Source organism: Pristiophorus japonicus, chromosome 11, assembly GCF_044704955.1.
Source record: "Pristiophorus japonicus isolate sPriJap1 chromosome 11, sPriJap1.hap1, whole genome shotgun sequence".
NCBI lineage: Eukaryota > Metazoa > Chordata > Chondrichthyes > Pristiophoridae > Pristiophorus > Pristiophorus japonicus.
The window spans coordinates 102596724-102624538 of record NC_091987.1 but is presented as its reverse complement, the minus strand read 5'-3'; positions in this window follow the sequence as shown (position 1 = coordinate 102624538).

The following is a 27815-nucleotide window of genomic DNA, read 5'->3' as shown; positions in this document are numbered from 1 at the left end:
AAACAGGTACTGGTGCATTTTTTTTACTGCATATACACATACAAGAGCTTCCTTTTCTACCATCCCGTAGCCCCTTTCTGCCTGGGACAGACTTCTGGAGGCATAAGCTACCGGCTGTAACTGACCCTTGGCATTAACATGCTGCAACACACACCCGACCCCATAGGACGATGCATCACACGTTAAAACAAGTTTCTTACATGGGTCATATAGCGTTAACAGATTGTTGGAGCATAACAAATTGCGTGCTCTATCAAAAGCCCTTTCCTGCCTGTCCCCCCAGACCCATTCGTGACCTCTGCGTAGGAGCACGTGTAGCGGCTCTAACAGCGTGCTCAATTTGGGAAGAAAGTTACCAAAATAGTTCAGGAGCCCCAGGAACAAACGCAGCTCCGTGATGTTACGGGATCTGGGTGTTCCCTGGATCGCTTCTGTTTTGGACGCAGTCGGTCTGATCCCGTCTGCTGCTACCCTCATCCCCAGGAATTCTACCTCTGGAGTTAGGAAGACGCACTTCACCTTTTTCAGTCGCAGCCCTACCCGGTCCAGTCTGCGTAGCACCTCCTCCAGGTTGTGGAGGTGTTCTTCAATATCGCGACCCGTGATGAGGATGTCGTCTTGAAAAACCACCATCCTTGGAATCGACTTGAGGAGGCTTTCCATATTTTGTTGAAAGATCACGGTGGCCAAGCGAATCCCAAACGGACATCTGTTGTACTCAAACAATCCCTTGTGTGTCGTGATGGTGATCAGCTTCTTCAACTCACTCGCCAGCTCCTGGGTCATGTAAGCTGAAGTCAGGTCCAATTTTGAAAAATGTTTGCCACCGGATAGCGTCGCAAAGAGGCCCTCTGCTCTCAGTAGCGGGTACTGGTCTTGGAGTGACAACCGTTTGATGGTGGCCTTGTAATCACCACATATCCTGACCGACCCATCCGCCTTGAACACTGGCACAATCAGGCTCGCCCAGTCACTGAATTCGACTGGCGAAATGATGCCTTCCCTCAGCAGGCGGTCCAATTCGCATTCTATCTTTTCCCGCATCGCGCACGGCACCGCTCTGGCCTTGTGGTGTACTGGCCTGGCGTCCAGGTTTATGTGAATCACTACCTTGGTCCCCATGAAAGTGCCGATGCTGAGTTGAAATCACGAGTCAAATTCGTCCAGGATCTGTGAGCATGATACTCGCTCCACAGAAGAAATTGCATTGACATCGCCCCATTTCCAGTTTATGACAGCAAGCCAACTCCTCCATAGTAGTGCGGGACCGTCCCCCGGGACAATCCAGAGTGACAACCTGTTCTCCGAATCTTTGTGGGTCATGACTACCGTGGCGCTGCCTAGCACCGGAATGATCTCCTTTGTATATATCTGTAGATGTACGTCAATCGGCAAGAATTTTGGCCTCCTAGCCTTGGACGCCCACAACTTGTCGAATTGTTTGATACTCATCAGGGACTGGCTGGTCCCTGAGTCTAGCTCCATTGATACTGAGATGCCATTGAAGAGCACTTTCATCATTATCGGTGGCGTCCTGGTGTATGAACTGTATATGTGCTCCACATGAACTCGCTGAACTTCAGCTTCCAGCGATTTCCCCCAGTGTTCATTTGGCCTCGTAGGGCTTACATCGGGCCCGTCATCCTTGTACATCAACCTGGCTGCAGGCTTCCTGCACATACGCGCCAAGTGACCGCTGACGTTGCAATTTCTGCAGGTATATTGCTGATTCCTGCAAGCTCTGGCTGGGTGTTTGCCTCCACACCTCCAACATGAGCCGTTGTTGGAAACAAAAGGTCCATTACCAGTCGATCGTCTCTGAATGTCTCTGTAACTGTCCTTAAGTGCACCATTGACAGGTGTTGGCCCCATTATTGGCCGCATTGTCCCTTGCGATGGCATGAATCGCCGTTCAGCTAGCCATTGTCTCTATTGAATTCCCCCTTTGGGTTTGACTATATAGAAACATAGAAACATAGAAAATAGGTGTAGGAGTAGGCCATTCGGCCTTTCAAGCCTGGACCACCATTCAATAAGATCATGGCTGATCATTCACCTCAGTACCCCTTTCCTGCTTTCTCTCCATACCCCTCGATCCCTTTAGCCATAAGGGCCATATCTAACTCCCTCGTGAATATATCCAATGAACTGGCATCAACAACTCTCTGCGGCAGGGAATTCCACAGGTTAACAACTCTCTGAGTGAAGAAGTTTCTCCTCATCTCAGTCCTAAATGGCCTACCCCTTATCCTAAGATTGTGTCCCCTGGTTCTGGACTTCCCCAACATCAGGAACATTCTTCCCGCATCTAACCTGTCCTGTCCCGTCAGAATCTTAGACGTTTCTATGAGATCCCCTCTCATCCTTCTAAACTCCAGTGTATAAAGGCCCAGTTGATCCAGTCTCTCCTCATACGTCAGTCCAGTCATGCCTGGAATCAGTCTGGTGAAACTTCGCTGTACTCCCTCAATAGCAAGAACGTTCTTCCTCAGATTAGGAGACCAAACTGAACACAATATTCCAGGTGAGGCCTCACCAAGGACCTGTATAATTGCAGTAAGACCTCCCTGCTCCTATACTCAAATCCCCTAGCTATGAAGGCCAACATACCATTTGCCTTCTTCACTGCCTGCTATACCTGCATGTCAACTTTCAATGAGTGATGAACCATGACACCCAGGTCTCGTTGCACCTCCCCTTTTCCTAATCTGCCGCCATTCAGATAATATTCTGCCTTCGTATTATTGCCTCCAAAGTGGATAACCTCACATTTATCCACATTATACTGCATCTGCCATGCATTTTCCCACTCACCTAACCTGTCTAAATCACCCTGCAGCCTCTTAGCGTCCTCCTCATAGCTCACTTCACCACCCAGTTTAGTGTCATCTGCAAACTTGGAGATATTATATTCAATTCCTTCATCCAAATCATTAATGTATATTGTAAAGAGCTGTGGTCCCAGCACTGAGCCCTGTGGCACTCCACTCGTCACTGCCTTCCATTCCGAAAAGGACCCGTTTATCCCGATTCTCTGCTTCCTGTCTGCCAACCAGTTCTCTATCCACGTCAGTACATTATCCCCAATACAATGTGCTTTGATTTTGCACACCAATCTCTTATATGGGACCTTGTCAAAGGCCTTTTGAAAGTCCAAATACACCACATCCACTGGTTCTCCCTTGTCCACTCTACTAGTTACATCCTCAAAAAATCCCAGAAGATTTGTCAAGCATGATTTCCCCATCATAAATCCATGCTGACTTGGACCGATCCTGTCACTGCTTTCCAAATGCACTGCTATTTCATCCTTAATAATTGATTCCGACATTTTCCCCACTACTGATGTCAGGCTAACCGGTCTATAATTACCCATTTTCTCTCTCCCTCCTTTTTAAAAAGTGTTGTTACATTAGCTACCCTCCAGTTCATAGGAACTGATCCCGAGTTGATAGATTGTTGGAAAATGATCACCTATGCATCCACTATTTCTAGGGCCACTTCCTTAAGTTCTCTGGGATGCAGACAATCAGGCCCCAGGGGTTTATCGGCCTTCAATCCCATCAATTTCCCCAACACAATTTCCCACCTAATAAGGATATCCTTCAGTTCCTCCTTCTCTCTAGACCCTCGGTCCCCTAGTACATCCGGAAAGTTATTTGTGTTTTCCTTCGTGAAGACAGAACCAATATATTTTTTCAATTTGTTCCCCATTATAAATTCACCTGAGTCCAACTGAAAGGGACCTACGTTTGTCTTCACTAATCTTTTTCTCTTCACATATCTGTAGAAGCTTTTGCAGTCAGTTTTTATGTTCCTGGCAAACTTCCTCTCATACTCTCTTTTCCCCTTCCTAATCAAATCCTTTGTCCTCCTCTGCTGAATTCTAAATTTCTCCCAGTCCTCCAGCATGTCCAATTGTCCCTGTCTGCCTGGAGAACTGTGTGCCACGTTAACAATGTTGACTCCCTGTCCATTTGCTGCTTTTAAACCAAGATTTTTGTCAAACATCATTCTGGTCTCTTCCTCTCCTGAGATAAATGTCTGGGCTATCAAAGCCGCCTTTTCCAGGGTCAAGTCTTTGGTCTCAATCAGTTTCCTGAAAACCCCAGCGTGCCCGATGCCCTCAATAAAAAAGTCTCGCAGCATCTCCGCTCTGCATGCATCTGGGAACTTACATAGGCTCGACAGTCGCCGGAGATCTGCCACGAAGTCTGGAACGCTTTGCCCTTCTCGCCGCCGGTGCGTATAAAACCAGTGTCTCGCCATGTGCATGCTGCTCGCCGGTTTAAAGTGTTCCCCGATCAACTTACTGAGCTCTTCAAAAGTCTTGTCCACCGGCCTCTCTGGCGCTAGAAGGTCCTTCATCAGGGAGTACATTCTGGATCCACAAATCGTCAGGAGATGAGACCTGCGTTTATCGGCCGAATCCTGTCCCAACCATTCCTTAGTGACGAAACTTTGCTGTAGTCTCTCAATAAAATCGTCCCAATCATCACCAACACAGTGCCTCTTGTCTGTGCTGCTAGTGGCCATGCTCGCGTGGTTTAAATCCCAGTTTCTCGCCACCAATAATATGTTCTTACTGTACAGTATAAATGCACACGAGGCCCATACTTGAGAGCAGGTCACTCTGTGACCAGTAACCTTTAGTAGCCAGCACTGAAGTGCTGAAGGTGGGTGGAGCTTCCTCTTTTATACCTGAAAGTCCAGGTTAGGAGTGTCTCCCACAAGTTCACCACCTAGTGGTCAATGTTCTCACAGTGTACAACATAGGTCAGTTTATACATGGGTTACAATGACAATTGAATAAATGACATCCGCCATCACACCAACTTGAACGCCCATCAGGGCAGCTATCCGTTCCTCCAACAGAGTGAGCACTTGGAGGTCTGGCTCCCCTCCACCAGTCCACATTTGCTCTCACCGCTTATGGGCGAGCTTCATCTGTAACATTAAAGAGAAAGTCAGAGTTGGAGGCCTTCTATCAGTATGTGTCAAGTGCCTTACATACTTTAGTACATGCTACACTATGAGAGTCTTCACAGCTCGATGTGACTACCATTCACTGCATGGACTTACTGTGGCAATGGTGGGAATGGGGGCCAGGACCTAACAGTAACAGGGAGGCTACCGTCTTTGGGATGCATATGAAGACTGAGCAGTGAACAGCATGAGGGGTGGGTCTGCAGAACTGAGTAGCAAGGTTAACAGCGTATACAGGCGCTTGCATTGGATGAGGCTTCAAATGGGAACCTAGTATCTGGCCTCACCCATGTACAGCATTGATCAGCGAGTACACATTGAGCTCAGAGCATAGCTTCTTGAATGATTACTTTAACGACACTCACTCTCACCAGCGCAGTCACGTCGTTCCAATTCTTGCGACATAGCATCACAGTGCGGGGCACGGTGTCACAGCAGAGACTAGCTCTGCAGTTTGCCTCTAAAGTCTTTGGTAGACTTGTAGTTGTGGTCTCCGACCAAAGTAATTGGTGCCAAGTCTCCACGGCATCCAGTAAAACTTCTACAGCAGCATCAGAAAAATGGTGGGCATGCTGCCGAGCTACTCCCTGGGCCGTCATCCTCACCGCCTCACTGAGTTCATGTGAAGCCAATTTAAGGACGAGGCATAAGGCATCCCATCAACGGGCCGACTGAATCCTGGTGGCGCCACTATGTCCGTGGCGCAGCTCCAAAAACTTCCAAGGCCCTGATGTTGAGGCTACACCTAACGTCCCACTTAATGCTGCTTAACGCCTCCGAGTAAGTGTGCAACGTCTGGATTTAACACCACTATCGATTTTTTAGCCGTTAAAAATGAATTTCGCATTTCGGACCACCGCCTAATGCCAGATGCTAAAAAACCCTCTCAGGCGGTGACAATGTCTCAGAAACTGCGGTAACCAATTTCGACTCCTTAAAATTTCTGTAGGAATGCGCAGTCTAAGAACTGATGAGGTGTTCAGTGAAAAGCTAAAAGATGGGAATTGTAAGCATGGTCGAAAGGGATGTGAAATGAAAGTTGGAATGTTGAAATTGTTGAGAGAGGCAGTTACAGCAATTCCGAAGGATGAACTAAGAGAAGGATTGGGATTTTTGACTGAATATTCAGCATTTCCCTCACCCTTTGCTTTATGTCGTTACACACCTACTGTATACCAGAGGAATTGTTAAAAACTGTGCAGGAGGAAACAGATTGGGGTTGCAGACACTGACTGCAAGTTTAAGATTTTCAATCGGTACAGAATGGGATTCAGTAGAAAACATCAGAAATTGAAAACTGGTTCAATGGAAAATGGATAAATAATCATGACTGAATTGAAAGGAGGGAAGGGAAGATCATGTCTCTTTTCTACTGTTCTACAGGTTTTGCTTTGATGTTTCAGTGTGAATGTTAAAGCTTTAAAAAGGCATGCGTTGTGACTGTGGCTCCTCCCTCTTGTTTTTCAAATAGCACTGGTTAGTTTACAATATTGGTCTGAATTAAATTGGAGTTACTGAGGTTAATTAACCTATTAAAACCACACTTTTATTATGGCCATGGTGAAATTCTGGTTGGAGTAAATTGTGTGAAAGGCTCTAGTTCCGGACATGAGGCAATCACATCACCAATTGCTATTTTTTAAATTTCTGATCAATTTCAAGTATGAGTGACTGGGGGAAAAGTAAAAGGAATGCTGTTGTTGTGTGTGGAGTTGTTTCACAGAATGTTTGTAGTGGTGTTACTGATGATGTATGATATTTTTACCCGCTGAATTGAATTGATTGGGATCTTTGCAAATTTTAAAGGTACAAAGGGCTGAAAATTCGGTCGCGCCTCTGTTGCAGCGTTAACCCGGGCAGAGCAGTAATCTTTGAATCTGGAAATAGTTTGCGTCTCCAGCCGCAAAATCCACCAGCTGGGCCCTGAGTGTGGAGTTCGACATCTCTTTTTGGGCGCTAAGCCGGCTGAACAAATGAAAATCCCAAACTAAACAGCCGGCCTCAGCGCGCCCTAAGAGAGGCTTTCATGAAAAAAAATACCAAAAACATTCCCAATACTTTCCTGATGCCACATTCACGTCAATCATAAAAATAAAATAAAAAATACAATCACACTGACCTGAGGTCGCCATTCTTTCCCTCACTACGGTCACTACAGCTGGAACCGACACTTTCACTCGGGCGCGCTGCGGGGCGCTACGGGACGGGCAAGTTTCAAATTTAGGACTGGTGTCACAACCAGGGACGTTGCACACCGGCTCACCTCTCCCGGACGGTACTGCTCCACGCCCCCACAAATCTGGCACCGAATGTCCCAGCGGGGCGCTGGAAGGTGGCGGAATGCTTTTTGCTGCCATTACCACCCTTCTGGGGTAAAAACAGAACCGAAAATCCAGCCCAAAGACTTTGCAAGAATAACAGTTTTTTATTTGGCAACAAGGCTTTTAAACTTGAAAGCTGCGAGATGTGTGACAGAAGCTGACACTGACTGATGATGTCTATGTTTGTCTTCTTTTAAAATGAAAAAAAGGAAGTTAACTCTTTTCACAAGCAGCTGTGAACTCTGTTTTGATTCACCACACAACTTTTGAATGGCTGAATGAAATGTAAAGATATTGGACGTTATTAAATGAAAGTTTCTTAAATTTAAGTTCCTTAAGCAGAGCCACAATGGATTTTCTGTTTTCTTTTGGCCGGGGCAGGTCGGGCAGGTCGAGGTCAAGGGAGGTCAGGCAGCCGGAGGTTGGGTCCGCAGCCAGGGGAGGTCGGGTGCGCCAAGGCCGGGCGAGATCGGCAGAGGCCGGGCGGCCGGAGGTCGGGCCAAGCCCAGGGGAGAGCTGGAGAGGGTCGGACGGCCGGAGATTGGGCCGAGGCCGGGGAAGTTCGGTCGGACCGAGGCGGGGAAAAGTCAGGCGCGGTCGGGCTGAGGCGGGGGGAGGTTGGGCAGCCAGTGGCCGGGGGGAGGCTGGGCCAATGTGGGGGGAGGTCGGGCAGCCGGAGGCCGGGGGAGGTCGGGCCGAGGCAAGGTCAGGCGGCCGGAGGCCAGGCTGAGGCAAGGTCAGGCGGCCAGAGGTCAGGCTGAGGCAAGGTTAGGCGGTCGGAGGTCGGGCCGAGGCAAGGTCAAGCGGCCGGAGGTCGGGCTGAGGCAAGGTCAGGCGGCCGGAGGTCGGAGCGAGGCAAGGTCAGGCGGCCGGAGGTCGGAGCGAGGCAAGGTCAGGCGGCCGGAGGTCGGAGCGAGGCAAGGTCAGGCGGCCGGAGGTCGGAGCGAGGCAAGTTCAGGCGGCCGGAGGTCGGGCCAAGGCAAGGTCAGGCGGCTGGAGGTCGGAGCGAGGCAAGGTCAGGCGGCCGGAGGTCGGGCCAAGGCAAGGTCAGGCGGTCGGAGGTCGGGGCGAAGCCAGGGGAGGTCGGGTGGGCCAAGGCTGGGGGAGATCGGGAGAGGTCGGGCGGCTGGAGGTCGGGGAAGGTCGGACGGGTCGAGGCCGAGGGAAGGTCAGGTGAGGTCGGGCCGAGGCGTGGGGAGGTCAGGCAGCCAGAGGCCGGGGGAGGTCGAGCCGAGGCGAGGTCGGGCGGTCGGAGGTCGCGCCATTGAGACGGGGGAGTCCGGATTTCCGGTTTCTGAATGACCCCACCACGGATCGGCCCCGTGTTCGGATTCCAGAACATTCCGGATTCCAGAACTCTGAATTTTGGACGTCGCACCTGTAGTATCATTGATAAAGACAGTCCCATTGTGTACGCGGTTAAGTTACATTAAAAAATCAAGTGGTTTCATATTAACCAGATGAAGCTTTTTCAACCCACTAATAGGTCAGGAAGAGAGCAAGCCACAATCATGAGCATTGTGAGGCTGATTCATCCTCCCTAGTGTGATGATGGAGAAGGGTGCCTAATGTGGTGCAGTCCATCACGAGTACGTATGACTCTGTGTGATCGGGTACAGTATGGGCTACTACCTATGAGATTCAAGAAGGTAGGGGATGTGCATAAAATGCAAACATTGCCCTACAGTATATCCTAATCAACCAAAGGTGTGGTTCATAGAGGCTGAAGTAGGTGACCACTCAAGGTATCACCAAATAGGGGACCCTAGGGGAAATATAGGTAGCTTGACCCAATCCCAAGGCACTGGCTATACAAAGTTGTGTTGGCTCTGATGGTGGAAAACTCATGAGGGGATTTCTGCAAGTGTAAGCCCGAGCGTGATAACCGATGGGTTCAAATCGGACCCGGACAGTCCGGCTGCAGTTCAGGGAATCAGGGAGGAGGTGACTAGCTGTACGATGTTTGCTCACATAGGGCGAGTAAACTTTATCAGTAGTATAGTAACAATACCAGTATTGCCATCTGTCATGTAAAGGGACATGGTGACGGGAGTGTGGTTATGTATGCAGTGGAATTAAAAGTTCGTCCGAGAGTTCCTCGCCTTATGAATAAAACATAATCACGGGAAGAACAACGTGCAACTCGGGTTATTTGCCCCAAACACACCCTGAGGCCAACAAATGGACTGGTGGTAATCCCAATTCGGATGGTATTGTACAATGATGTGCATCACGAGGTGGTGCCTGTATTATTGAATTTGACTGAGATGGCACTGCCGAGCTGGTGCAAGCCAGAGACAGCACGGTTTTATGGGAGAATAATGTGGGAATTAATAGAGGGATTTTGGGAAACGGCCATTATGTTGCATGGACCCAAGTGAGGATGATGCGTTGAGTAATACATATGAAAACAATAGTACCGAACTCATTAAAGAGAATTATGTCAGTAATTGGATTAAAGAAAATCATGTCAGCAGACGACGGGGATTAATGAACGATGCTGCAACAGTTTTTAAACACTGGAACCTTCTTTGTTAATAGTCTTGATTTAACTCATTTCGATCAGTCTGAGAAGGCGGTCAGAAATCGTCGAAGAGAAATTCTGTACAAAATGAACAATTTGGAAAATAATGAATTAAGGGAGGGCCAAATTATGACCAATCATCTGCGGGATGTGGTTAAATATTTAGAATCCCATGTTAAAAAAAAACAGATTATAGAGGAGAATGGGAAAGCCTCTAATGAGACTGTGCAAAACGATGTACGTGTAATGTATGGATCTTGTTAGTGGAAGAAGCCCAAGAAAACCTGCAGGGTATTGCTGAGGGAGAGCATCCCTCGTGAGTGACTGATCGAGATCTGAGGGCAATGTCCACTTACCAACTTACCACACCTATGTGCCAAGTCAGAGGATTGGTACAGGTGTACCCAGTGAAACAGGAGTGCCAACTATAGGAACAGAACAACATCACCCTGTTAGGGGTGGTATTATATTATCCCATCCTACTGAAAAGGCGATTCCAAATCTTCTGTTCCATGTAGAGACCATAGGAGTATGTCAGGGAGACCATTTAGTAGAGTATAGTGAACCCCCAAAGTACGAGGCCCGGTGGATGGGACCACATGGGTGGCCCCAGATCTTATCGGATGCGATCAAGCTCGGGACACATTAATTTGGTAGAGCATGCAGCCGCCCCATGTGGGTTTGGTTGGGATGGGATAACATGGAACTGCACTATGAAGATAATTGCCGATTGTACGGGGAAATCCTGTTCTGCAATTACCTTCATAGTGCAGTTCCATGCTATATTGTGACACCAATCTGCACCGGGATAACAACCTGACGTGTCCTTGATCTAATTGACTGGCGAAGCAGGCTTGCGGGGCCAAATGGCTTATTCCTGCTCCTATTTCTTATGTTCTTATGTCCTATCGCAACGGTAACTTTTTGCTTTAACCCAGTCCAACGAGTGAGACTTGGGGCGTGGGTTTTGTTAAGCATTTATTCGCATAGGTGAGTAGATATTGCTGTAAATTATGAGTTAAAAGAGCAATTACACCAGTATGTGACTCGGTTCGGCTATGACATTCCATCTCTACCAGAACCCTTGGTAGAGTTAAGGAAGTGCCAAAAGCACTATTATGCCTTGGCCCAGAAAAATCGTACTTTGTGTAAAGAAATACCCATAGTCGGAGACAATTGGTCCTGGCGGGATTTCGGTATGAATATTGAGATTCATCCTTGGATAAGGATTATCTCCCACGTTCTGGTCATTGTTCAGTTGGTGATTGTGTTATGTCTAATGATAATAACCTGTCGTGTTCACAGGCGACACAAGCAACTGGAGTTGGCCAAGCTGATACAGAAGATGCCGAAGAAGACAACGATGATAAAGTATAAGTGCCTGTGACCCAAGATTTGGGTGCACAGCCACTTGAGGGTGAACTGTAAGATTTTGTAAAGGTTTGCTGAAAGTTGACCAAATTTTATGTACAACATGCCTTGAGAGGCCAACAGGACTTTCTGCTGAACAAATGTAAAATAAAACTGCTGAACACTGTGAACTGTTTCTCACAGATAAGGAAGCCAAAACAAATGGTTGTAGCTGGAGGGCGTTAATCGCAGATAAAAGAGCTAGCAGGCCTTCAGATCTTGAGAGCTTTGTAGACATAAAGGGCTGGTTTTTTGAGGCATTAATGTTGGGCGGTGTATAAATTTAGCACCGGGAAATGGTTTGCGCCGGCAGCCAAAAACTTCAGCAGCTGCGCCCTGACAGTGGATCGCTAAGGGAAGCATTCTGCACGTATCTTAGGGTGCTAGGTCGGATGAGCAACTGAATATCTGTTGCTAAAGAGCTGGATTCATAGCGCCCTAAGGGAGGCCTTCCCGCAAAAAACACTCCCTATATATTACTCACCCCACTTAAAGTTAAATCGCAAAAAGAAAACCAAACAATCACACTTACCTCATGCAGGCATTCCTTCCCTCACTGCCGCTGGGACAGCTCTGCAGGCCAGATTTCACTGGTGAGGTCACTATGGGGCGCTACATGTTCAGCGCAAACCAAATGTTGAAATCGGGTCGATACCGGGTGTGTTGCACACCGGCGCGGCACTCCCGGGCGGGACTCCTCGGCGCCACCAGTACCGGCACACTGAAATTACCGAGTGCCGTGAATGCCGGCACTTGCGGCTCCCAACCCTTTACTGATCCTGTTCCAACCCCTCGCAATCCCTCGCGAGGGGCGGTATCACAGCGAATTCTCAGCCTCAGGTCTCCAATTTTGGGGCCCACTGACTAACTGTCTAGTTGATTGGTAAGGAAAAGAGAAGATCTACGGCCATCATTCCTACTGAATGGGGCATGTACGCACTCAGGGACTGTTCAGTTTTGTGGGTATGAAAAGTGCTGTGAAAAGACACTGAGGGCTGCTGCAGTCAGAGGCAACTTGGTTAGTTGCCACTTAAAGAGCTAATTCTAGTCACCGCCGAACCGACTACTCGCTGATGTTAGTACATGTGAGGTTTTGCTTATGATCGCGTGAGCTTTATGTAAAGGAATAGATCTGTGTATGTTTATTCATAATCCAGGATTATTTTGTGTAACTGTACTATTGTTGATTTTAAGTAAAGAGAACTTATTTCAGAAATCTTTGTTTTGAGTTGTCTGTTCCACGAGTCCGAACTCTATAAATTGTTGGACGGGGTGAGGGGTAATTCCACACGTCTTAGTGTTCAGCTTCCGCAAGGTAGTGGTCGGTTCACCAAACAACAACAGTGCAACCCTTGTCAGCAGGTTTTTGGGGTGCGCGGGTCCTTTAAGGAGCTATGGGGCCCATTCAAAATACCGTGCATGTGCAGTTTTTCCTATTTAAAAGCTGGTCGGCCAGTTGTGCAGGAGCTGCAGTGCACTGGGCGGCCACATGGTTGTGCAGCTTAAAGGGAACATTGCATCGAGGACAAATCAGTCCGCTTGTTTGGCAGCCCATCCAACACCTTAAACATTCACTCTCTCCATCACTGGTGTACTGTGGCTGCAGTGTGTATCATCTAACAGCACAGTTGGGAGAACCTTCACCACACGGACAGCAGCGGTTCAAAAAGGCGGCTCACCACCACCTTCTCAAGTGCAACTAGGGATGGGCAATAAATGATGGCTTTGCCAGCGACGCCCACATCCCAGGAACAAATAAAAGTCTACTTTTCCAAATGAATTCAGTCGTTGAAATTCTCAAATAAATCATCCCTTTCTAATAAGAGTATCTTTGATCAATATTAGCATTCCCTGTTGTTTTTCCTTCCCTATCTGCCCTGAATACATTGTAGCCAGGAATATTGTGCCCATTGCACCCCTTGCTTGTGCAAGGTCTCTGTTATTGCTGCTCTATGATAATCCCATATGCCTACATGTGCCTGCAACTCACCAACCTTATTTTCCATACACCGTGCATTTACGCACATGCACTCCAAACCCACCTCGATATGCCTCGCTGCCTATTTCTGAACTACTCTTTATTCTAATGCTGTTTGTCTCTCCCGGTCCTCCATGCACCTTATATCTCCTCTCCAATGCTTCACCCTGATACCCCTAGCCTAGCAACAAACATATGGGGCATTATCATTGAAATTGGGGTTGCCTTGATAATTCGAAACTATTGCCACATTTAAGATATACATCGATCCACATAAACCAAGTATATTTGTGATCATTTCCCAGCAGAAGGTTCCGCCTTTCAAACGTTTTGTAAAAATCCACAAAAAGATCCTGAGTCAATTTTGTTTTAATCTACTGTGGGATAACGAGCATGCATCAGATTCATCACCTCAGCTAGTGCAAAGTCTCTGGCTGACCATGGCTGTCATCAGTGTAACTAGACACATAGCTGTTACAGCAGCCATGAATTAGGGTGCTATTCTGTTTACTGCCATTTACTTTTTTCTGTACTATGAATGCAGAGTGGGTGCAGCTGGAAGCAACTGTAATGGAACAGGTGTCTCATGATAATGGTCCTGCTGGTTGCTGAGAAAATAAAAAAAGATTCAAGGAATTTGTTCCAGTTAGTTAAGACCAAGGTTTAGTGATTGTTCCAAAGACCTTGGCTCAGAAGCTGATGGGTAAGCCTGCAGTTGAACTTCCCCACACATGTGACAATTTGCAGGTAATCACATTGGCCTGGAAGGTTGCGCTTTTATTTTCAGCACAATTTGCCTGGAATCGGCCAAACCATCGGGAATTTCAAGCACCAATTACCTCCAGTGCAAATAGAGTTTCCGCGATCTATTGTGTTAGTTTTTTTAAAATCGAGCTAGAAGCCGGCCCCGCCCACAAAACTAGCCACGCCCCCCCAGATCGAATTAATCACTATTGCGAATTTCCGCTGATTGCACCTGTTTGCGAGCAGTCGATGAGGCTCTTAAAATTAGCTGGTTCTGTTGGGCTCAAGGACACTACTAGGCATGTTTTAAAAGCTCCTGTACATTACGTGTCTGAATTTGCAATCGGCGGTGAAACTAAGGAGTGCGCCGCTGACATCGCAACTACCTGGTATGACCCCGGCTGTGAGAACTTCCTTTAAATGGATGCAGAGTTCCGTGCAGCGTACTCCCTACACGGAGCCCAGGAGCGCACCGTTGTGCGTATGCCAACCTGGGATCATGTGGGGTGCTGCTCCTTAACTTCCTGACTCTTGGGGTCTGAAATTTCCCCCCGCTGGAAATGGGGCGCACTGCCGCGGTGGATGAGGTGGCCTCTTGAGCGAAATTCCGCTCTTTGAATTTTTTTCCGGCGGATTGGTGGTCGCTCATAATGAGGGCGGTGAGCACAATTGAGGGGCGGAAGTTGGGGGGGTACGGAGTGGCCACTGCTGTCAGTCATCAGCATAGCGCTGATGATGTCATCACGACGCCGCGTCACCCCAGCTCTCCCTTTCATTTAAAGGGGAGAGCCGGCACGATTTTTAAATTTCGGCCCACTGGGTCACCAGAGCGGGTTTTGGTCGGGCCAGCGGCCGAGCACCAGAGAGGGCTTGCCAGGCTGTCAGTTGGCAGCACGGCTGAACCCGGGGGCATAATTGGTGGCCCGACATGGCAGTCGGCCGACAAAAAAAAACATGGCGGCAGTGACAGTGCGTCCTCCCCTTTAATGGGAGCCGCACCGCCATTTTAGAAGGCCTCAGCCTCATTGGACCATCTTAAAACAGAAGATTTTGACACCACCCGGTGGGAGGAAGATTTTCTCAGCGGAATTTCGCCATCGGGGGCGGGACAACATCGGCGGTGCGCACTCTGATGATGCATTTAGGATTGCTCGGAGCGGTAGTGGGGGGAGCGTGTCACCGCTGGGATGCCGCAGGACCGTAATTTTGATAATGGCGGCCATTCTACGAAAAAGCGGCGGCCATCGCACTCCGCAGCATTGCTGCCAATTTCTGGTGTTAACAGGCCTTAAGGAAATGGGCAATTTCGGCTCCTGAGCCCTTGTGCATAGTGACAAGAGAAGGGATTCACTCATTTAGGAAAAGAATGATGATAAAACCCCGAGACAGCTGCAAGATTAATAATATCGAAAGCGGGCTTCTTTTCTTTCTCCACTTTCATTTTGTGCATGGAAATTCTCGCTTTACAAAATAACAGGAGCAAAAGACAAAACGAATATTTTAAATTCCATCCTAATTTCAAGAGATCTAAATTTTCACATCTGAATTGCATTTAATTCCACTCATAATTAAGTTAGTTTTGCAACTAATTTAAGCCTGGATCTTTAAAAGCTGACCCATTACAAAGGAGTCCCTAAATGGATTAAATGGGAATTTTTTTATTTGCATGATTGAGCAAAAGGAGACAGCCGAGCCCTTCAGATTATAGTTGATAAAAAAAAAGACCTGAGAAAGAGCTTCAGAGACTCAGAAACAACCCGAAAGCAATAAATGTTTCCCAAGTCCGGCTTGGTGGTGGCTCCTTTCCCTGCAAGAATCTGAAATTCCTCATTTTAATTTAATTCCTTCCGAGCAACGACAAACACAGCATAATAGCACAATCTTTTAATGGGCATGAAGAAAAGGTCACACTGGTCTGCTGTTATATGCAACTATTTAAATTGGTTTTGCGTGTCTTTTTAATCAATGTCTATAACTGGTGAAAAAGTGAAAACGTTGGTGAGCCAATATGCAATACCCTTGTCATTTTTGTCATTTTACAAATTAAATAGAACATATCCAGCTATGCATTTCCAATATTTCCCCTTCTTTTTTAATGCAAAATTTCCAGCAGGGAGCGGTTTGTGATCAGTTATCAGGGTAAACTTTCTGTTGATCAGGAGCTGTTGGAATTTCTTGATTCCAAACACTATGGCGAGTGCTTCCTTTTCCATTTGCGTATAGTTTCTCTCAGAGGGCTAGAATTTGCCGTGGTTTACTGCCCGGTTTCTGGGTGGTATTGGCCGTTTTGGACGATAACCGGGTCGGCGAGAAGTTCCCCAGCTGAGTTACACCGGTGGTTTCGAGGTACCGCTGGGGAGTGGACCACGGGCGTGCACCGTCCACAGATCGCCCTGGCGCGATATTTGGCTCAGCGGTGACCCGTAGGTAAGTATTAAAAAAAAAACGATCAGGAGAATCAGCGGAGCTGGGCAGTAGGTGAGTAGCTCTGCAAGAAAAAGAGTAGTAATTGGTTTTTTACTAATTATTTTAAAATTCTGTTGTGGTGATTTAAGTTAAAAGGGTCCTGAGAATGTTTTTGTGATTTTTATGTTATGTTTCTTGAAAAAATATTTTTAGTGTTTTTCTCCTCCGAGGCCCAACCCGCAGCCTTGGGGTAAATTTTTAGTAAATTTATTAATTATCGCCCATTTTCTCTAGGAACCGCCCAATCGACCAAAAATTCACCCTTTTCGCCAAGAATCGGGGTGCAACACCCATTTTTTTTGCTGGACGGATTTCTTTCTATTGTTGGGGAAGTTTTCACCGGTGATAATCTTGGGAATCTTAGCCTTCTTTTGGGCGGCAATTGGGCGCTGGCAGGTTGTTAGGAAATTCTAGCCCCTGCACTCTTTGTGAGGGTTCACGTTGCGAACGCGATCAGTTTCTCTTGGCCGTCATCCATTACATGGCTTATGACATCTCCCACACCGTAGCTGGAAGCATCACACGCTAACTTAAGCTCACGCTCTGTATCGCAGTGCACAAGTAGAGCATCACTAGAGAGACTTCTCTGACAAGCATCGTAGTCTTCCTGTTGCGCTTTTGTCCACTTCCACTGGACCTCCTTCTTGAGGAGCTCGTGCAATAGAGTTAACATGGTCGCTAACTCAGGAAAAAACTGGACCATTCTAAGGAAAGATCTTAGACAAATTCTGCAGTTTTGGAGCATTGATGAAAGCATCACCCTTTTCCTTTACTGGTTGCAAGCCATTTGCATCAACTTTCAGATCAAGGTACACAACCTTGAGCTACACAAAAGTTCCTTTTCAATTTGACCTTGTGGGCATTCAATCTTTAAAGTACTATATCTAACACTTATACATTTTCTTCCTAGCTGCTTGTTGCAATCAACACATCGTCTTGATAGCATTAGCAATTTGGAACTTCTTGCAAAATCTTATCCATCGTATTCGGGAGGTCTTTACACCATACGACAGCTTGGTGCATGAGTACAGTCCCTTGTGTGCGTTGATGGTGAGATACTGTTGACTCCCTTTGTTAACATTCAGCTGAGCGAGCGTAAGTGTGCAACAGGTCATAGAATCATAGAATGGTTACAGTACGTGTAAGTGGTTTTGCCCTTGGTGGTTTCGAATCACTCCCCTTACAACAGTTCTCGACCCTGGAATTATAGTAGTGAATAGAATATTCAGTTATAGACAGATCTTTCGGTCTCAACCGTCACAATGCTTTTATTCAAGTTAAAGCACACACTGCTTCCAGTAAAACACACCCTGGTGGCGTAAAACAAACACAGTACAACACACAACACTGGCCCGTCTGAACAGGCCCCTATCATGAAGTACCCATGTCTAAAACACCCCTGCTTGGCTCAATAAGGCACCACCGAATCTGTCCAACAGTCTATGCATATACCTATGATCCGCGCAGAAACCTCTCCACTAAACCCCTAAGGCTTGGTTGGGACACACGAGACCCCTTCACACTATGCGGTGGTCGTAAGAATTCGTGGGCTGGGATAAGGCCCACCAGTTACCTCTCTGGCTTACTTGCTGCTTCTCCCAATGAGCGAGGCTCTCTTTGCTCATAGATGGTGGTTTATTCTCTCCATCCCAGATGGACTGCTCGGTCCTTGAGTACATTGAACGAAGCAAGTAAGCGTAGAGGAGGAGAGAGAAAGAGAGAGAGATGGCTGCAAACCGCCGTTCTCTTATACCTGATAAAATGTTTCAATTCTCGCGCCAAAAACCAGTCCTTTGCCTGAGGCAGTCCAACTAAAGAGCAATGAATCACTTCTTCGGCCTGTGCCTTTGTTACTGGGCTATTCCTGGGGATAAAGGCTCCAGCGAGTCTGGGTGGTCAATAGCTTTGTTTTGTCCTGAGGTTCCCGTGCTCTGGGGCTCTCAGTCATTTCGATGGTTTGAGCACTGACCAATTTACCTGATCTCTCACTGATGGGTTCCCATTACATGACAAAGGGTCCTCCATCAACCATCTTCCTGCGATTTCAGCCATTGACCCATCCCCGCCCACCTGATGTGTATTCCTGTGGAACATGTCTGGACCTATCCCAAGTCCTGCTGTCTGCTCTTCTGCAGTAACAGAAAATATGGAAAAGCAATGTCCAAAACTTAAAGTTCAAAATGTTTACGCTGATGCTGTTGATTTTTTTTCCTTCAGATACTTATCCTACTCCCTTTTAAAAGATAATATTGAGTTGCCTCCACCACCCTTTCATGCAGTGCATTCCATAATCCAAACACTCGCTGCATAAAAAAGTTTTTTCTTACATCGCCTTTGGTTCTTTTGCCAATCACTTTCAATCTGTGTCCTCTGGTTCTCGAACCTTTCACCAATGGGAACAGATGCTTTCTATCTACTCCAGAACCCTCATGATTTTGAACACCTCTATCAAATCTTCTCTCGATGTTCTTTGCTCCAAGGAGAACAACCCAAGCTTCTCCAGTCTATTAAAGTAACTGAGGTCCCTCATGCCTGGAATCATTCTCATAAATCTTTTCTGCATCTTCTCTAAGGCCTTCACATCCTTCCTAAAGTGTGGTGCCCAGAATTGGACACAGTACTCCAGTTGGGACCAAACCAGTGTTTTATACAGGTTCATCATAATTTCCACACTATTGTACTCTCTACCTCTTTTTATGAAGCCCAGGATCCTGTAAGCCTTTTTAATTGCTTTCTCAACCTGTCCTGTCACCGTCAACAATTTGTGTGCAGATACCCACAGGTCTCTCTGTTCGTGCCCCCTTTAGGATTATACCTTTTAGTTTATATTTCCTCTCCTCATTCTTTCTACCAAAATGTATCACTTCACACTTTTCTGTGTTACATTTGATCTGCCATGTGTCCGCCCATTCCACCAGCCTGTCTATGTCTTCCTGAAGTCTATCACTCTCCTCCTCACTGTTCACTATACTTCCAAGTTTTGTGTCATCTGCAAATTTGAAATTGTGCCCTGTACACCCAAGTCCAAGTCATTAATATACATCAAGAAAAGCAGTGGTCCTGGAACCGACCCCGAGGGAACACCACTGTATACCTTCCTCCAGTCCGAAAAACAACCGTTCACCACTACTCTCTATTTCCTGTCACTTAGCCAATTTTGTATCCAGGCTGCCACGGTCCCTTTTATTCCATGGGCTTCAATTTTGCTGGCAAGCCTATTATGTGACACTCTGTCGAACGCCTTTTGGAAATACATGTACATCAACCCTCTCTGTTACCTCATCAAAAAATTCGATCAATTTGGTTAAACACGTTTCGCCTTTAACAAATCCGTCCTGACTTTTCTTAATTAATCCACCCCTATCCAAGTGACTGTTAATTTTGTCCCTGATCACTGTTTCTAAAAGCCTCGCCACTACTGAGGTTAGATTGACTGGCCTGTAGTTAGTTGCTGGGTTTATCTTTACACCCTTTTTTGAACAATGGTGTAACATTTGCAATTCTCCAGTCCTCTGACACCACCTCCGTATCTATGGAGGATTGGAATATTATGGCCAGTATCTCCGTAATTTCCGCCCTCAATTCACTCAGCATCCTATGATGCATCCCATCCGCTCCTGGTGGTTTATCTACTTTAAGTACAGCCAGCCTTTCTAATACCTCTTCTTTATCAATTTTTATCCTATCAAGTGTCTCCCCTACCTCCTCCTTCACTATGCCTATGGCAGCATCCTCTTCCTTGGTGAAGACAGATGCAAAGTACTCAAGCTTGGAGAAACCTTTAACCCAGAGAGTGCCGCATACAAATCTTGTGATGTAGGTAATGGGCATTGTTCATCGGCAACTGCTTGGTTGATAGTAACTTTGTAATCACTGCACATGCATACAATTTTGTCTGCTTTGGGCACTACCACAATCGGAGTAGCCCAATCACTTTTGTCAGTTTTTACGAAAACTCCATTCTCTCTCAGTTTAGCTCGCTCATCCTCCACCTCACATCGCATAGGGCCTTGCCTTGCCTTACAATAGACAGGCTTCGTGTTGAACTTGATGCGGATATGCACATCATACCTCGCGATGCCCTTATAACTGTCTGTGAACATGCTTTTGCACTTGTTCAGCGTTTTGTCGAGTCGCTTCTTTGGAGCATCTACCCTACCCTTTGATGACATCGCTATATTTAAGTAACAGCGAGCGGAGGAGTTAAAGGCCAGGGAAGCCAGACTATGGGGGCAAAATTAGGCTCCTTTGCGCCTCCCATTAGCGCTTCCAGGAGGCGCTAACGGGCGCAAATGGGTTTGTGACTGGGCGGGGCGAGATCAGCGCCTCCCGCTAAATGCGGTGGGAGTTTAGTGGCAGCAGTACAGCATTGTGCCCCGAAATCCTGCACCCGGAGATCATGCCGTGAGCAGGGCCCCGAAAGAAAAATTGGCTCCGCCCTCTGGTTATGCGCATGCCATTAGCAACGACAGGTTGAGGAATCGCGTTTCAGTCGGATGTTGGTTGGAAGGGCTATTTAAAGGTGCTAGTATCCGGTTTACTTTTAATCAGCCAATAATGCTTCCTTTCTAGTTTCACATAGTCAAACAGGACTTTTGACCGATTTGAGCAATTTGCAGTTGAAGGAGTGTTCTGGCTCATAAAGATCCGTGCGTTCCATTGGGGGGAGATTTGAAAGTGCAACATGTGGATCCTTTCATGGGGGCTGTGCAGGCAAAGGACCTTGCCCTCCAGCGTCAACGTCGGAGCCAACTGAGGCACAGAGAAAGACTGCAGAATGTAGCCAGAGGGAGGAGGGACAACAGGAGGCCTTACTCGCCCAGGGGATTCTGGCAGCAGTTCTCCTACATCAATTTCACTGAGGAACAGTGTGTTCAAAGGCTGCGCTTCAGCAAGGATGTGGTCACAGAGCTCTGCCATCTTCTGCAACCAGATCTTGAGCCTCAGACCAGGGTGAGGACGGCTGTCTCAGTGGCTGTCAAGGTCACTATCGCGCTCAATTTCTGTGCCAATGGATCTTTTCAGTGTGCAACAGCAGACATCTCCAACATCTCCCAGTTTGCTGTCCATTGCTCCATCCATGAGATCACAGATGCTCTGCACAGAAAAGGAAGGGACTACATTTCCTTCCCCCTGAGCAGAGAGAAGCAGCATGAGAGTGCATGTGGATAGCGGGCTTCCCCATGGTGCAGGGACTGCACCCACATCACTTTACAAGCACCGCATAACAATCTGGAGGTCTTCTGTAATCACAAAGGCTATACCACTCATTAAATGTGCAGTTGGTGTGCGACCATGTGCAGCGAATCCTCGCCGTCAATGCCCGCTATCCTGGCAGCAGCCACGATGCATTCATCCTGTGACGGACCGGTGTGCCAGCTCTCTTCCAGCCACCAAATCAAGCTCACGGCTGGCTGGCCGGAGACAAAGGCCATCTGCTCTCCACCTGGCTGATGACTCCCGTCCATAACCCCAACACTCCTGCCCAGCTCTCATACAATGAGAGCCATGTTGCCACCAGGAACGTCATTGAGCAGACCATTGGAGTGCTCAAGCAACGGTTCCGCTGCCTTGACCGCTCGGGAGGAGTCCTCCAGTAGTTGGCTGAGCAGGTGTCCCTATTCGTCGTAGTCTGCTGTCTGCTGCACAATTTGGCCATCATGAGGGCACAGCCATTGCCACCCAGCATAGCTCCACAACCTCAGGAGGAGGAGTATGAGGATGAGGAGGAGGATGAGGAGGAGGAGGAAGATAAGGAGGAACAGGAACAGCAGTGACGGTGGAGGCAGCCACTCAATCGATCTTCTGGATGGGTGGTCCACGACTGCCTTATCAGACTTCAGTTCCAATGAATCCAAGCCACTTCCTGGTTGCTCAGCACATCCCCATCATTATTACATCAATTTGTTATTCCATACCACACCCCAAAACTGAAATGAGACTACAAAAGGTGCAACATTCCAAGAAGAAATTTATTAACCACATTTATAAACAACAACAAAATTTACTAATCACCCTTGTGCAAACCGTTACTTCCCCTCTTAACACTGCCTTTTCCTAATCTACAGTCCTACGTAGTGTGTCTCCAGTAGTTGCAACATAGCTGGTGGAAGGTTATTGAGTGTCAGTGACAGAGATTACAGTTGGCCTTCCAGGACACCCTCGACAAGCTCTGGGCCTGGAAGGCCCAGCTGTACACTGCACCACCTCAGGCTGGGCGGCGGCAGGGTGGGCTGGCTGGATGACAGGCAGCGACAAGTGCAATGGCAGAGTGGCAGTGGTAGGATCAAGAATGCTGTCATCCTGAGAGGGGGCAGCAGATTCCTGTTCCACTGACCCAATGCCACTCCCCCGGGTCAGCACCTCAGCATCACTACCAATCTGCTGAAGCACAGATTGGTGTCCTGCTGCGACACTGTCAGATCCCCGATGGACTGTGGTGGACCCAGCAATGAAGGCAGCAGTCAGAGCTTGCGTGGCATCCAGCTGAGATGGCATGAGAGCAGTCTGAGCTTCCATGCCATTAACCATTGTCTGCATTACAGTACTAAGACAGTTGCTTCCACCTATCCACCATCGTCTGCCGACTGGAAATAAGAACATAAGAAATATGAGCAGGAGTAGGCCATAAGGCCCCTCGAGCCTGCTTCACCATTCAATAAGATCATGGCTGATCTGATCATGGACTCAGCTCTATTACCCTGCCCGCTCCCCATAACCCCTTATCGTTTAAGAAACTGCCTATTTCTTCTGAAATAGCAAGACTTCCTTGCTTTTATACTTCATCCCCTTTGCAATAAAGGTCAAAATTCCATTGGCCTTCCTGATCATTGGCTATACCTGTTTACTATCTTTTTGTGTTTCATGCACAAGTACCCCCAGGTCCCACTGTACTGCAGAACTTTGCAATATTTCTCCATTTAAATAATAACTTGCTCTTTGACTTTTTTCTGCCAAAGTGCATGACCTCACACTTTCCAACATTACACTCCATCTGACAAATTTTTGCTCACTCACTAAGCCTATCTATGTCCTTTTGCAGATTGTTTTGTGTCCTCCTCACACATTGCTTTTCCTCCCATCTTTATATCATCAGCAAAGTTGGCTACGTTACACTCAGTCACTTCTTCAAAGTCGTTAATATAGATTGTAAATAGTTGGGGTCCCAGCACTGATCCCTGCGACATCCCACTGGTTACTGGTTGCCAAGCAGAGAATGAACCATTTATCCTGACTCTCTGTTTTCTGTTAGTTAGCCAATCCTCTATCCATGCTAATATATTACCCCCACCCCGTGAACTTTTATCTTGTGCAGTAACCTTTTATGTGGCACCTTGTCAAATGCCTTCTGGAAGTCCAAATACACCACATCCACTGGTTCCCCTTTATCCACCCTGTTCGTTACATCCTCAAAGAATTCCAGCAAATTTGATGGGCTCCATGGTGTGCACAGAGCTCTGTGCGATGTTGGAAGCCGACTCCTCCACGCTCCTTACCATTACCGAGAGGCTCTCGGGCCCCCTTGCTTTTACAACTCTCATCTCGGAGTGCATGGCTATCACCCTTCTGTGTACGCCTCTCCATCGAGGTCCTCATCTGAGTCCTGTGCAGCAGAACTCGCCCTCTGGGGAGCTGGCTCCTGAGATACCCTTTCCCCCTTGGCCTTGCTGCAGCCCGCGCATCCCCGGTGCATCACCCAGTGCAGACCTCTCTAACGATCGGTAGTTCCAGTCTCTGAGGTGGTGCCTGTGGGTGAGAGATGCAGTGACATGGTGCTTTGCTCGTCCTCCTCTTCTCCTTCCTCAATCTCACTGTGGGAGGCTCAGGGACAGGCTGCTCATCTGCCTGCTGATTATCTGAAAGCATAAATGGCACAAGACTCGCATTAAAGTGAGGGCAGGGGGCAGGAATGGAGCAAGGAAGGCAGACAGACAGACAGTGTCGGCGGCAGTCGGGAGCAGCGTCGAGGAGGTCCGTTGGTGAGGCCTATAAAAGGCACAGCAGGGAGACCGGGGCCCAGCGTCGGCTGCAGTCGGGAGCACCGTCGAGGAGGTCCGTTGGTGAGGCCTATAAAAGGCACAGCAGGGAGACCGGGGCCCAGCGTCGGCAGCAGTCGGGAGCACCGTCGAGGAGGTCCGTTGGTGAGGCCTATAAAAGGCACAGCAGGGAGTCCGGGGCCCAGCGTCGGCGGCAGTCGGGAGCAGCGTCGAGGAGGTCCGTTGGTGAGGCGTGCCGATGCAGCTACAGGCAGAAGGCAAAAAAGAAGTAGAAAGAAACAGAAAGGTGACGTCACTGCCAAGGGGATAAGTGATTGGCTGGTGATTGGTGAGTAGTTTTTCTTTTTTCTCTTCGATAACAGTGAGTAAACTTTAGCATTGTTGTTGCTTATCTAAGGGTTAAGTCATGGCAGGACAGCTCGGTCACGTGTTATGCTCCTCCTGTACCATGTGGGAACTCAGGGACGATACCAGTGTCCCTGACGACTACATCTGCGGGAAGTGTATCCGCCTCCAGCTCCTGATGGACCGCATTGCGGAGTTGGAGCTGAGGGTGGATTCACTCTGGATCATCCACGATGCTGAGAATGACGTGAGTAGCACGTGTAGCGAGTTGGTCGTGCCGCAGGGAAAGGGCTCACAGCCAGATAGGGAATGGAAGACCAGCAGGAAGAGCAGTGCAAGGAAGGTAGTGCAGGGGTCCCCTGTGGTCATCCCCCTGCAAAACAGATACACTGCTTTGGGTACTGTTGGGGGGGATGACTCATCAGGGGAGGGCAGCAGCAGCCAAGTTCATGGCACCGTGGCTGGCTCTGTTGCACAGGAGGGCAGGAAAAAGAGTGGGAGAGCGATAGTGATAGGGGATTCAATGGTGAGGGGAATAGATAGGCGTTTCTGCGGCCGCAACCGAGACTCCAGAATGGTATGTTGCCTCCCTGGTGCAAAGGTCAAGGATGTCTCGGAGCGGGTGCAGGACATTCTAAAAAGGGAGGGAGAACAGCCAGTTGTCGTGGTGCACATTGGTACCAACGACATAGGTAAAAAAAAGGGATGAGGTCCTACAAAACGAATTTAAGGAGCTAGGAGCTAAATTAAAAAGTAGGACCTCAAAAGTAGTAATCTCGGGATTGCTACCAGTGACACGTGCTAGCCAGAGTAGTAATCGCAGGATAGCGCAGATGAATACGTGGCTTGAGCAGTGGTGCAGCAGGGAGGGATTCAAATTCCTGGGGCATTGGAACCGGTTCTGGGGGAGGTGGGACCAGTACAAACCGGACGGTCTGCACCTGGGCAGGACCGGAACCAATGTCCTAGGGGGAGTGATTGCTCGTGCTGTTGGGGAGGAGTTAAACTAATATTGCAGGGGGATGAGAAGCAATGCAGGGAGACAGAGGGAAACAAAAAGAAGACAAAAGCAAAACACAGAAAGGAGATGAGGAAAAGTGGAGGGCAGAGAAACCCAAGGCAAAGAACAAAAAGGGCCACTGTACAGCAAAATTCTAAAAGGACAAAGGGTGTTAAAAAAACAAGCCTAAAGGCTTTGTGTCTTAATGCAAGGAGTATCCGTAATAAGGTGGATGAATTAACTGTGCAAATAGATGTTAACAAATATGATGTGATTGGGATTACAGAGACGTGGCTCCAGGATGATCAGGGCTGGGAACTCAACATCCAGGGGTATTCAACATTCAGGAAGGATAGAATAAAAGGAAAAGGAGATGGGGTAGCATTGCTGGTTAAGGAGGAGATTAATGCAATAGTTAGGAAGGACATTAGCTTGGATGATGTGGAATCTATATGGGTAGAGCTGCAGAACACCAAAGGACAAAAAACATTAGTGGGAGTTGTGTACAGACCTCCAAACAGTAGTAGTGATGTTGGGTAGGGCATCAAACAGGAAATTAGGGGTGCGTGCAATAAAGGTGCAGCAGTTATAATGGGTGACTTTAATATGCACATAGATTGGGCTAACCAAACTGGAAGCAATACGGTGGAGGAGGATTTCCTGGAGTGCATAAGGGATGGTTTTCTAGACCAATATGTCGAGGATCCAACTAGGGGGGAGGCCATCTTAGACTGGGTGTTGTGTAATGAGAGAGGATTAATTAGCAATCTCATTGTGCGAGGCCCCTTGGGGAAGAGTGACCATAATAATGTGGAATTCTGCATTAGGATGGAGAATGAAACAGTTAATTCAGAGACCATGGTCCAGAACTTAAAGAAGGGTAACTTTGAAGGTATAAGGCGTGAATTGGCTAGGATAGATTGGCGAATCATACTTAAGGGGTTGACAGTGGATGGGCAATGGCAGACATTTAGAGACCACATGGATGAACAACAACAACTGTACATCCCTTTCTGGTGTAAAAATAAAAAAGGGAAGGTGGCTCAACCATGTCTATCAAGGGAAATCAGGGATAGTATTAAAGCCAAGGAAGTGGCATACAAATTGCCAGAAATAGCAGCGAACCCGGGGACTGGGAGAAATTTAGAACTCAGCAGAGGAGGACAAAGGGTTTGATTAGGGCAGGGACAATAGAGTACGAGAGGAAGCTTGCAGGGAACATTAAGACAGATTGCAAAACCTTCTAGATGTAAAGAGAAAAAGGTTAGTAAAGACAAACTTAGGTCCCCTGCAGTCAGAATAAGGGGAAGTCATAACGGGGAACAAAGAAATGGCAGACCAATTGAACAAGTACTTTGGTTCGGTATTCACGAAGGAGGACACAAACAACCTTCCGGATATAAAAGGGGTCAGAGGGTCTAGTAAGAAGGAGGAACCAAGGGAAATCCTTTTAAGTCGGGAAATTGTGTTGGGGAAATTGATGGGATTGAAGGCCGATAAATCCCCAGGGCCTGATATACTGCATCCCAGAGTACTTAAGGAGGTGGCCTTGGAAATAGATGATGCATTGACAGTCATTTTCCAACATTCCATTGACTCTGGATCAGTTCCTATGGAGTGGAGGGTAGCCAATGTAACCCCACTTTTTAAAAAAGGAGGGAGAGAGAAAACAGGGAATTATAGACCGGTCAGCCTGACATCGGTAGTGGGTAAAATTATGGAATCAATTATTAAGGATGTCATAGCAGTGCATTTGGAAAGAGGTGACATGATAGGTCCAAGTCAGCATGGATTTGTGAAAGGGAAATCATGCTTGACAAATCTTCTGGAATTTTTTGAGGATGTTTCCAGTAGAGTGGACAAGGGAGAACCAGTTGATGTGGTATATTTGGACTTTCAGAAGGCTTTTGACAAGGTCCCACACAAGAGATTAATGTGCAAAGTTAAAGCACATGGGATTGGGGGTAGTGTGCTGACGCGGATTGAGAACTGGTTGGCAGACAGGAAGCAAAGAATAGGAGTAAATGGGGACTTTTCAGAATGG